The 12397-nt window shown below is 48.3% G+C and overlaps 1 protein-coding gene across 4 annotated transcripts in view; it reads left to right on the top strand.

Annotated features, from left to right (window-relative positions):
- The first annotated feature begins 5243 nt into the window (after positions 1-5243).
- Positions 5244-12397, top strand: part of MPPED2 (metallophosphoesterase domain containing 2) — a 152211-nt gene continuing 145057 nt past the window's right edge. Inside the window, exon 1 of one of the 4 annotated variants that reach the window (XM_083164250.1) lies at positions 5244-5452. The gene's annotated coding sequence lies outside the window, so the exon portion shown is untranslated. Of the gene's footprint in view, positions 5453-6933; positions 7124-7150; positions 7299-10986; positions 11124-12397 lie in introns of those variants that run through there. The other 3 variants (XM_083164249.1, XM_083164252.1, XM_083164251.1) reach the window with 3 other exon arrangements.

Below are 12397 nucleotides of genomic sequence, written 5' to 3'. Positions count from 1 at the left end.
CAAGAACCAGGCTGGCTCCATCTGTAGGTCATCTCCATATAGTCGACATGCATTAGCTCCTCAGGTACAAAGGTTGACATGCTCAGGTGGTCAACATTTAACAGGTCAAAAGTGCTCATGGTCAAAAGGTCCAGACAGGGCCGTCTTTCCCATTGGGCTTAATGGTCAGTTGCCCAGGGGCCCAAGGATAGTAGGGGCCCACCACAATGGAGAAGATGGCACTGTCCTAGGGAAAGGCGGCAGGCGGTGTGTAGCGGGGATCCTGGCAGCGGCGGGTGGAGGGGACACAGGCAGCGGGCGAAGTGTGCAGGGGACCCGGGCAGCGGGCGGCGTGTGCAGGGGACCCGGGCAGCGGGAGGCGTGTGCAGGGGACCCAGGCAGCAGGCGAAGTGTGCAGGGGACCTGGGCAGCGGGCGGCGTGTGCAGGGGACCCAGGCAGCGGGCGAAGTGTGCAGGGGACCCGGGCAGCGGGCGGCATGTGCAGGGGACCCGGGCAGTGGGCGGCGAGTGCAGGGGACCTGGGCAGCAGCGTGTGGCATGGTCCGTCCAGGAAGCGGAGACCTTGATGTAGTGCTGTCTGCCGCCGGCCAGGAAGCGCTGCTGTGCTGATTTTGAAAAGACTGGCCATATGCTGATTGGCCGGACGCTCAGCCAATCAGCGCCCAGCCATTCTTTCCAAAATCTGCAGCGCTTCCCGCACGGCGGCAAAAAGCACTACATCAAGGTCTGAGTTGCCGCTTCCTGGACGGACCTTTCCACCCACCGCTGCCCGGATCCCCACCACCCGCTGCTGCTGCACATAGGTGAGGGGAGGGGGTTTGTGAGGGGAGGGGGGTTGTGAAAGGAGGGGGGTTGCGAGGGGAGGGGGGCTCAAATTATTTTGCCCAGGGGCCCATTATATTCTTAACACGGCCCTGGGTCCAGAAGGTCGACAGGTTTAAATGGTGGACATGACAATAATTTACACACATATGGCCTTGTGCGGTGTAAACCTTTTTCATGTTTACCTGTTGACCGTGTGGACCTAGTGCACGTCCTCTATATGTGGTGACCTATTGACTCTTGGCCTATTTCAACCCAGTAAACCAAACCCCGATATTTGTTGGCCCTGCAGAACATTATTACACCAGTGCACACTGAACCCCAGCACCAACAACTTTCACAGTGATTAGGCGCCCACCAAGTCTGCCATTGGTAATGGGGGGGGGGGGGGGGTATGGGGCAGGGGTGCACTAACATCTGCCACCCCACATTCATTGGCGGGATACGGTCGGTTGGTCAACCTAAAGGTGGTCGACAGTCATTAGGTCGACACTAAACAGTGAAAAACCCCATGTCGACCTTTTGACTGTCGACCTAGACCCTGTTGACCTAATGCTTGTGTGGACCTAATGACCTGTCGACCGTGTGCCATGTCGACCTAGACCCCTGTCGACCTTGCAGTATGTCGACCTAGTGGTGTCGACATAATGACTGTCGACCATACAATCCATCCCCTTCGCCGGTTACCACATTGTCAATAATCGCATATGCACTAACGTATGCGATTATTAATGCAGAGGATAACTCTTGCGATAAGAACTGTCCCTTGCGAAGCTGCTCCAGCGCTGAACTTCCAGGTCTGAGACCGGGGAGTCCCTCAGCACAAGTGTGGAATGATGGTGCCGGCCACTGGGCATGCTGGGAGGGATGCGCAATGGATCACCCAACCACCACGGTGGAGAGAAGCCCATAGGGCTCTATAGAGTAACGCCATCTTTTTCTGGCGTTACTCGGTATTGCGAAAACCCGACAGTTGGGTTTTAGCGCATGGGGGGAAATGCCTAAAAACCCTGCCGTAATCTCCCCCTATGTCTGCACAAATATAGGGGCGTTCAATCACCCGCTTAGACTGGTGACTTCTAATGTCCTGAATGTGGCACTGTAATGCTTCTTTTCTGAAAGCTATTGCTCTCTGTTATCAGTCTAGTTTGTTTCCTATAGGTTCCCTGCAGTGCACTGACATTTATAAAGCATTTTGAGAGAATCTGGACTAGATAGCAAAAGGTTTCCTTCCCCGGCCAAAACTGCATCTATCCAACCAGGATCTATACTATTAGTACATTTCTGGTACTGTTACCTGTACAGTAGCTAATTATTGTACAGGATCAGAAAGCAGATGCAATAAAACATTCCATCCACTAATAATGTTCTTTTCTATAGTGTGTAATAATAATAATAATAATAATAATAATAATACATAGTTAGCATTACTGCCTCACAGCAATGAGGTCGTCATTTTGATTCCCACCATGGCCCTAACTGTGTGGAGTTTGTATTTTCTCCCCATACCCACATCAGTTTCCTCCCACAACCCCAAAGTATACTGGTAGACTAATTTGGCTTTTGACAAAAATTGTGCATGTGGTAGGGAAAATAGATTGTAAGCTCCACTGGGACAGGGACAAAATATTCTGTATAGCGCTACGGAATATGTGTGCGCTATATAAATAACTGTTAATATTCTCTGTACAGCGCTGCGGAATATGTGTGCGCTATATAATAACTGGTAATAATACTCTCTGTACAGCGCTGCGGAATTTGTGTGCGCTATATAAGAACCTGGTAATAATAGTCTCTGTACAGCACTGCGGAATATGTGTGCGCTATATAAATAACTGGTAATAATATTCTCTGTACAGCGCTGCAGAATTTGTGTGCACTATATAATAACTGGTAATAATATTCTATGTACAGCGCTGTGGAATATGTGCGCGCTATATAATAACTGGTAATAATATTCTCTGTACAGCGCTGCGGAATATGTGTGCGCTATATAATAACTGGTAATAATACTCTCTGTACAGCGCTGCAGAATTTGTGTGCGCTATATAAGAACCTGGTAATAATAGTCTCTGTACAGCACTGCGGAATATGTGTGCGCTATATAAATAACTGGTATTAAATTAAGGAAGAAGTGTGCAATAAACGGACTCGGGCAGTCCCATCTCCCTGCTCCTGGCGGCAACGGGTATGGATCATTGGGTAGACAGCATGATGGGTCAACAAGCATAAGGTCGACATGCAAAAAGGTCGACCTGACTGTAGGTCATCAGGTCGACACAAGCATTAGGTCAACATAGGGAAGGTCGACAGTCAAAAGGCCAACATGGGGTTTTTCACATTTTTTGTCCCGAATTTCTACACAGTCGACATGGACACTGAAATTAGCAGCGCTGCGTTTGCCATGCCTCGGGCATTATTTTATTCTCCCGGCCGGTCTAGTAGATGTAGTGCATGAAATACCGCTTGTCGGCACGTGTGGGCTCAAAAAAATTGTGAAAAACCCCATATTGACCTAATGACCATGTCAACCTAACCCATGTTGACATAAGTCATGTTGACCTTCCTGCATGTTGCTCTTAATTATGTTGACCTAATGCTTGTCGACCATCTGTTTGTAGACCTAGTGACCGTGTCCCGCAGCAACACAATATCACTGCCCCCAGTGGCAGCCCCCTCTCCCTGCTCCCAGTGGCAGCCCCCTCTCCCTGCTCCCAGTGGCAGCCCTCTCTCCCTGACCCAGTGGCAGCCCCCTCTCCCTGTTCCCAGCGGCAGCCCCCTCTCCCTGCTCCCAGTGGCAGCCCCCTCTCCCTGCTCCCAGTGGCAGCCCCCTCTCCCTGCCCCCAGTGGCAACCCTCTCTCCCTGACCCCAGTGGCAGCCCCCTCTCCCTGCTCCCAGTGGCAGCCCCCTCTCCCTGACCTCAGTGGCAGCCCCCTCTCCCTGTTCCCTGACCCCAGTGGCAGCCCCCCTCTCCCTGACCCCAGTGGCAGCCCCCTCTCCCTGACCCCAGTGGCAGCCCCCTCTCCCTGCTCCCTGACGCCAGTGGCAGCCCCCTCTCCCTGACCCCAGTGGCAGCCCCTTCTCACTGCTCCCTGACCCCAGTGGCAGCCCCCTCTTCCTGCTCCCTGACGCCAGTGGCAGCCCCCTCTCCCTGCTCCCTGACCCCAGTGGCAGCCCCCTTTCCCTGCTCCCTGACCCCAGTGGCAGCCCCTTCTCACTGCTCCCTGACCCCAGTGGCAGCCCCTTCTCACTGCTTCCTGACCCCAGTGGCAGCCCACTCTCCATGCTCCCTGACGCCTGACCCCAGTGGCAGCCCCCTCTCCCTGCTCCCTGACCCCAGTGGCAACCCCCTCTCCCTACTCCCTGACCCCAGTGGCAGCCCCCTCTCCCTGACCCCAGTGGCAGCCCCCTCTCCCTGCTCCCTGACCCGGCAGCCCCCTCTCCCTGACCCCGGTGGCAGCCCCCTCTCCCTGCTCCCTGACCCCAGTGGCAGCCCCCTCTCCCTGACCCCGGTGGCAGCCCCCTATCCCTGCTCCCTGACCCCAGTGGCAGCCCCCTCTCCCTGCTCCCTGACCCCAGTGGCAGCCCCCTCTCCCTGCTCCCTGACCCCAGTGGCAGCCCCCTCTCCCTGACCCCGGTGGCAGCCCCCTCTCCCTGCTCCCTGACCCCAGTGGCAGCCCCCTCTCCCTGCTCCCTGACCCCAGTGGCAGCCCCCTCTCCCTGCTCCCTGACCCCAGTGGCAGCCCCCTCTCCCTGCTCCCTGACCCCAGTGGCAGCAGCCCCCTCTCCCTGCTCCCTGACCCCAGTGGCAGCCCCCTCTCTCTGCTCCCTGACCCCAGTGGCAGCCCCCTCTCTCTGCTCCCTGACCCCAGTGGCAGCCCCCTCTCCCTGCTCCCTGACCCCAGTGGCAGCCCCCTCTCCCTGCTCCCTGACCCCAGTGGCAGCCCCCTCTCCCTGACCCCGGTGGCAGCCCCCTCTCCCTGCTCCCTGACCCCAGTGGCAGCCCCCTCTCCCTGCTCCCTGACCCCAGTGGCAGCCCCCTCTCCCTGCTCCCTGACCCCAGTGGCAGCCCCCTCTCCCTGACCCCGGTGGCAGCCCCCTCTCCCTGCTCCCTGACCCCAGTGGCAGCCCCCTCTCCCTGCTCCCTGACCCCGGTGGCAGCCCCCTCTCCCTGCTCCCTGACCCCAGTGGCAGCAGCCCCCTCTCCCTGCTCCCTGACCCCAGTGGCAGTCCCCTCTCTCTGCTCCCTGACCCCAGTGGCAGCCCCCTCTCTCTGCTCCCTGACCCCAGTGGCAGCCCCCTCTCTCTGCTCCCTGACCCCAGTGGCAGCCCCCTCTCCCTGCTCCCTGACCCCAGTGGCAGCCCCCTCTCCCTGCTCCCTGACCCCAGTGGCAGCCCCTTCTCACTGCACTCTCTGCTCTCTCTCCCCAGATCGAGGCTGCTCTCATTCTCCTCTCCCCGTCTCTCATTCCCTCTCTGAACCAGCCGGGGGACCCTCAGGGTCGAAGGTTTCGCCCTGTCTGCTCAGACCTCCACCTCCTGCCAGCACCTCCCGGCCCCCAGCCTCCATGGACCGGCTCCCAGCACAGGACTGAAGGCAGCCCGGGGACCTCTGCAGCCGGGAGCGAGGTAATCAGCAGCCTAGATTAGGAGGGATGTAAATCAGATGGAAGCAGAGCACAAAGCCTGTGGGTTAGAGGTTCCCTGTCACTGCAAGCAGAGGGGCAGCCAGGGCCCTGCCCCCACATGCTGCACCCAGGAGGGGGGCACACTGCAATCATCACATCACACCACCACCTCCTATTATTGGGGTTTATTTAGGAAATGCTAATTAACAGGAGAGCGACATGATCTGCCCTTTCCCTGCTCCCCTCCTCCCTTCCTCCTCTCCCATTCCCCCTCTCCCTGCATAGCCCTCTCCTTCCAGGTGGAAAACAGGGATCCCCAGGCTGGATGAGCTTGTTCTCCAGCTTAGAAGAAGGTCTGGGGGTTACTGCAATGTCACATCAGGCCAAGAGAGCGTTGTGCAGAGGAGAGGGGGGAGCCATGCTACATAACCATATTCCCAGGGAGATGTCTATTGTGATGGAGAGACTGTGCAGCCATGTACTACACACACACACATCACCTCCTACACATGGCCACTGCACATATATACACTATATACCAGCATAGCGTAAGCCAGGGGCCCCCATTCCTCCCAGGCCTGCCATTGGGGGAGGATTCTAGGTCATACAGGAGCAAAAAATCAACCAAAAACAGGTCACCAAAAACCAAGTAAATAACAGTAGCAAATAATCTGCAGGCAGCTTATATGTATCATATGCAACTTTTTGTTTCCCTTGAGGAAGGCGTCTGGGTGTATTATGGGGAAGCAGGGCACGCGGAGGGTTAATCATTCTCTGTAGCAATCACTGTGTTATAAGGAAACAGCAGGGATAGGTTTACAGGCAGAGCCAAGGCTTTGATCTTTTAACCCCTTGCATGATTTTTAACCTCTTCTGTCTTCTGGGGGTCGCTGCCCCTCTCTGTGCATCCAACCCTAGTTAAGGATGATGAGGTCCCTCATTATTGTTCCTACCATTTAGTTCAGTTCCCAAATATTGGAGGAATCCTAGAATCTACGGTTCGCATTGTACAATCCCAGGATTTGCCTGTTTTACTTACACAAATATATTCCCTATTTTGTATGATCTTTGTTCTGTCCCCAGACAATCTCTCTCTCTCTCTGTGTATATATATATCATTTCCCATCTTCCAGATTAATTTTGCTCTCCGCATAATTATATATATTTTCCCCACCCATCCCTATATTCTGTGTTATTCTAATAATATACAAAAAATAGCAGGCAGAATATAAGAAGGATGATTTGCATTAAGGTCAGAATTCATTTACTTTGGGCAATTACCTTGTTTTATGCCCTCCCCTTTTTATAGCATGCCCCCTAATAATCCCTCAACCTGTCATATCCCTGGTGCAGTGAACTAATATTAATGTCTTTCATATAAGCCCCCCTTCCTCCCCCCCTTTCTCTCCGTCTAGCTTTCTGAAGCCTATCCACAGTCTCAGTATTTCACTTGGCTGAGCCAAGTGTGTGTCCAAGTCACAGCCTTTGGTCACTGATTGTAATCAATCAATCCCTGAATAAGGGAGAGGGGAGGGGGGGAGAGACAGGGAGTGTGTCAGCCAGAGGAAGAGGAGTTGAGACACTGAGAACCAGCCAGCAGGGAAATTTCATGCCTACCACAGGGGCGAACATCAGTACTCAGGAACCAGCTCAACATGGACTTTGATGATAGGTACTGAGTAGGATGCTAGGACACTTTCTCCAGGGCCTCTTTGCAAACTCCCTGACTCTGTCAGTGGGGAGATTTAAAGATTCCTGGGGTAGACCCTTCCATAAACCATCTCATCTCATGTAGATGCGTTCCATATGGAATTATAGCTAGAACTATCCGTGCCACCCTGTTGCAGGTAGTTGTATATGTTTGTGGTATGCTTTATAAGATGTAGAATTGTTTTTGTATTTTGATTGTATACAGTACACTGTTATTATACGCGTCATGCCCAGATGCGTCTGTAATTGAGATGTATTTAGCAATGTAAAGTTTTTTTTTTCGTTTTTTTTTTATTGTGTTTTATTATCTTATGCATGAAAAATGATCGCTTTCTTTTGAGACCAGTATATATATTCTGATCTCCAGATTTTTATTGGTGCTTGAGGTGGTGTGAAATGCAATTGTCAGTGTCAATGTCTAGCAATATGAGGTCTGGATGCTGCGGGGGTAACTGATTTGGTGGATGGTCTCCTGTCGTTTGCAGAGCTATTCGATTGGGCGACAAGTTGTTTAATTATCGGCTTGGTTTTAAAAACACAAAACTCATCAATTTTTACGACCGCCGAAGACCGTCCCTCTTTTAGTGGAGTGTCGAGGCGTTTTTTTTTAGGCTGATTTGGTTCGTGTAATGCTGGTTTACTTTTGCAGATGCATTATATTGGTTCATTTCTTGGATGGGTGAATTGCAGTGTGGAAGGCAAAATCCCTGCCAAAAATCTGCAGCTAGTGTTTCCCAAGTTCATAGTTAAAGTCCTATACATATGATGTGGCACATTCTGCTACTGCATAAATTGGGTCATGGACTTTCCAAAAGCTTGGAAAATAATGATGTTTTGATTAAAACTCATACCTTAAACACACAGTTATTGTAGTGCCCGAAATCTCTCACCGTTTCGTTGTAGTGTTCCAGGAGCTGGGTAGTGCGTTTTAAAAATGCCACTTTTTTTTTTTTTTTGTGTGTGTGTGCAGTACACCTGGTCTGCATAGGAAACCTCTAGTCTAGATTTCAAATTGGTTTCTCTTCGCTACTAAAGTCTATGCATAGTTATAATGCCTAAATGTGTTACCGTATCATATACATAATGTACCAACAAGTGTTCGAGCTGTGTGTGTTCAGTAATATATGATTAATGTCTGCTTCTATGTGCTAATTAAGGTTACAATTTTATTTACCTATGTTTATCGGATTTTGCAAAGATGTGCTTCAATTTGTCTGCACATGCGTCATGAAACAGGTTTAAAATCCACACTAAAAATGATATATAGGTTGAGTATCCCTTATACAAATAACCGTTCTCTAAATTATTCCGAAAACCAGTCTCCAAAATGTACTTTATTTTTTTATTTTATTTTTTTGCTAAAAACCTACTGGGTACATCTGTAACTGGCACTACTGGGGACATGATATGTGACTGGCACTACTGGGGACATGATATGTGACTGGCACTACTGGGGACATGATATGTGACTGGCACTACTGGGGACATGATATGTGACTGGCACTACTGGGGACATGATATGTGACTGGCACTACTGGGGACATGATATGTGACTGGCACTAAATATGTACAAGAAAATGATTGCTTGGCATTTAAATTCAGTGCCTGAGATTGGACACAAACTTTGTGTCATGTTTTAAAACCTTGTTTCATGCACAAATAAAATATATTTGTGTGTATTTCATGTGTTTGATGTGCTTATACATCATATATTCAAGATACCTCATTCAGATATAAAAATATTCCAGAATACGGAATAATCCATTATCCAAAATGCATCCAGTCCTGAGCATTTCGGATAAGGGATACTCAACCTGTATATAATTCTATTTGATTCGAAATAAAAATACATTCTCCGGTGTCTGTCTCAATCAATAATTTTTGTGGAAGTGACTCTTGATCCTTATTAATATCTGAAAAATGTGTTTGTATACGAATACGTAACTGTTTCCGATTTTACGCATCCAACTAACAATAAGGCAATATTTAATATAGAGTATATGTCTTAAATCTATCAAAATATATATATATATATATATATATATATATATATATATATATATTTTTTTTAAGGGAAATCTATGCATAAGTTAACTCCTCTACTAACCAGCAAACCATGAGTTTTAACTTAAGGCCCAACTGTACTTTTTGTTTTTATAATATTGTGTTTACACACAGCCTTATCAGTGTTTTTTTTTTTTGTATATCCACTGTTACCGCTGTTTGTGTTGCAATAGTTGGTTAGATTTTGTTTTTACTACTCTCTCTAACATCTGTTTTTAACTTTTAATTTTGCTTTCCTGTGTTTTTGAATAGCTTTGAAGTGTCTGAGTGTTCAGACCGCTATTTCCTTGCCTTTTGTTTACCTTTTATAGGACGGCATAAGAACGTAATTGTGCAGAAAGAAACCGAATTCGTAGTTGTAAATTAGCATAGCTCTTCTCACAGAAAGGTTCCGAGCAGGTGTTGCGTTATGTAAAATAACAATTCAGGGGGATATTAGCAGATGGGTTAAAATGGGGCCCTTTAAATATGAGCCTTTATGTTTTTACATCTGTAGCAAAGTAAATGTTGTCAGATAGTTTTGGACAAAAATGAAAAAGTTGGATTAGAAGAAAAAGTGCGTTGGATGGGTCTTTGTCTAGAAAACAAACCATTTGGAAACCAGATAAAGTTTTAAGAACCCTTGCAATGTATTTATACAGGAACACGTCACGTTTCACTGCTGTCTGGTAATGAGAGGCTTAAACAAGGCATAAACAGCTTACGCATAATGTGGTAACCAAATGGTTATTTTTTGGAAAATGTCCGGAAAAATATGTCTTTCTGTAATTGGCTGCTTCAAGTCTGAAACTGCCAATAGGCAAGAATAAAAGAATATACAGTACTGTAAACTCCCAGTGTTTCCTGTTCTTACCCCTGTGTAGCCCAGTATTATTTATTAACAGTTATTTATATAGCGCACACATATTCCGCAGCGCTTTACAGAGAATAGTTGAACATTCACATCAGTCCCTGCCCCAGTGGAGCTTACAATCTATATTCCCTACCACATGTATAGACACACACAGACATTTAAGGGTTAATTTTGTTGGAAGCCAATTAGCCTACCAGTATATTTTTGGATTGTGGGAGGAAACTGGAGTACCCGGAGGAAATCCACGTAAGCACGGGGAGAATATACAAACTCCGCACACTTAAGGCCATGGTGGGTATATCGAACCCATGACCTCAGCGCTGTGAGGCAGTAATGCTAACCATTACACCGTCCGTACTGCCCAATATGTGTATATAGATCTACATTGTTTTATTTTATTTGAGTAACTTGTACTATCCCACTCTCGGAGAGTGATAGAGGACCAGCCAATCCGCTCCCCTTCCCAGTATATTGTAAGTTCCTCAGAGCAGGGCCCTCTTCCCTCTTGTTGTTGTACCCCTCTTGTCCTCACAATGCACTTTCTGCTACTCAGCGGCCATCTTTTCCCACATATTCTCCTGCTGGTAAATGCTCATCTCCTGCCTATGACTGAGAGCACATAGTAGTTTGCTGACTTCTCCCTCGCTACATACCTCTAAGTTGTATTGTGGTGCTCTTTGTTGGCTGCACTTATTTTTTGTTCTTATTTACAGTAATAAAAAACACCCAGAAAAATCTGTCTCGGTGCTCAGTGTTAATGAAGCCAGATGGAGTCCGTGGGACTGCACTGGTGTCACTGTGACTGACCGTGACTTTCTATTGGAAGGCAGTCCCATGGGGGGGGGGATGTTCCCTCCCTCTGTCCTGCCTCTTTAATTTCTATGGGCTGCACCCGAAGCAGCCCATAGAACCTGGGGCATGCGCAGGACCGGGGCTGATACTGCGTATGTGCCTGTCATCTGCTTTGCACAGGTGCTGGGGCAAGAGCGGGGACTGTGTGCAGGGATGACATTGTGGCCAGCAGCAGCCCCCCTCCTACAATCGGGTAGGAGCCGCCGTCGTTGTGTACTAAGAATTGTGCTGCTAAGTGTTGCCTGTGTTGTTATTTGGTCTTCAGTTCCTGTTATGTTTAGTGCGGTGTACCTGTATTGCTCTAATATGTGCTATATGTACGGTGCTGTTATTTGGTCTTCAGTTCCTGTTATGTTTAGTACGGTGTACCCTGTATTGCTCTAATATGTGCTATATGTACGGTGCTGTTATTTGGTCTTCAGTTCCTGTTATGTTTAGTACCGGTGTACCTCTATTGCTCTAATATGTGCTATATGTACGGTGCTGTTATTTGGTCTTCAGTTACTGTTATGTTTAGTACCGGTGTACCTGTATTGCTCTAATATGTGCTATATGTACGGTGCTGTTATTTGGTCTTCAGTTACTGTTATGTTTAGTACCGGTGTACCCTGTATTACCCTGTATTGCTCTTATATGTGCTATATGTACGGTGCTGTTATTTGGTCTTCAGTTCCTGTTATGTTTAGTACGGTGTACCCTGTATTGCTCTAATATGTGCTATATGTACGGTGCTGTTATTTGGTCTTCAGTTCCTGTTATGTTTAGTACCGGTGTACCCTGTATTGCTCTAATATGTGCTATATGTACGGTGCTGTTATTTGGTCTTCAGTTACTGTTATGTTTAGTACCGGTGTACCTGTATTGCTCCAATATGTGCTATATGTACGGTGCTGTTAATTTGGTCTTCAGTTACTGTTATGTTTAGTACCGGTGTACCTGTATTGCTCCAATATGTGCTATATGTACGGTGCTGTTATTTGGTCTTCAGTTCCTGTTATGTTTAGTGCGGCGTACCCTGTATTGCTCTAATATGTGCTATATGTACGGTGCTGTGTACCACTTGTGGTGCCATATAAATATAATGTAATGATAACTGCCATGTTACAGGCTGTGCTAAAGATATGACCGGAGCTGATTGGCTGGTACTTTATCCCTCTTTACCACTCTCCACTTTATCTCTTGTTAAGGCTTAATACATTTGGCCCATTGCCCTAGTTCTAGTCTATTCTACACTGGACTGAAACCTGTTCACAAAGGTCAAGAATGGCCCTTATATTTTATTGTCATAAGCTGTGGCCATTATGCTTCCTGTCAGGGCCAGATTATGGGCCTTATTCTGGTTCACTCCTTCTGGCAATTTCCTTCTTAGATGGACAAAACCATGTGCACTGCAGGTGGGGCAGATGTAACATGTGCAGAGAGAACTAGATTAGGGTGGGTAATTTTGTTGCTGTGCAGGGAAAATAC

The sequence above is a fragment of the Crinia signifera genome, chromosome 11, assembly GCF_055691185.1.
Source record: "Crinia signifera chromosome 11, ASM5569118v1, whole genome shotgun sequence".
In the NCBI taxonomy this organism is placed as follows: Eukaryota; Metazoa; Chordata; class Amphibia; order Anura; family Myobatrachidae; genus Crinia; species Crinia signifera.
This window is presented reverse-complemented; position numbering and strand designations above follow the sequence as displayed.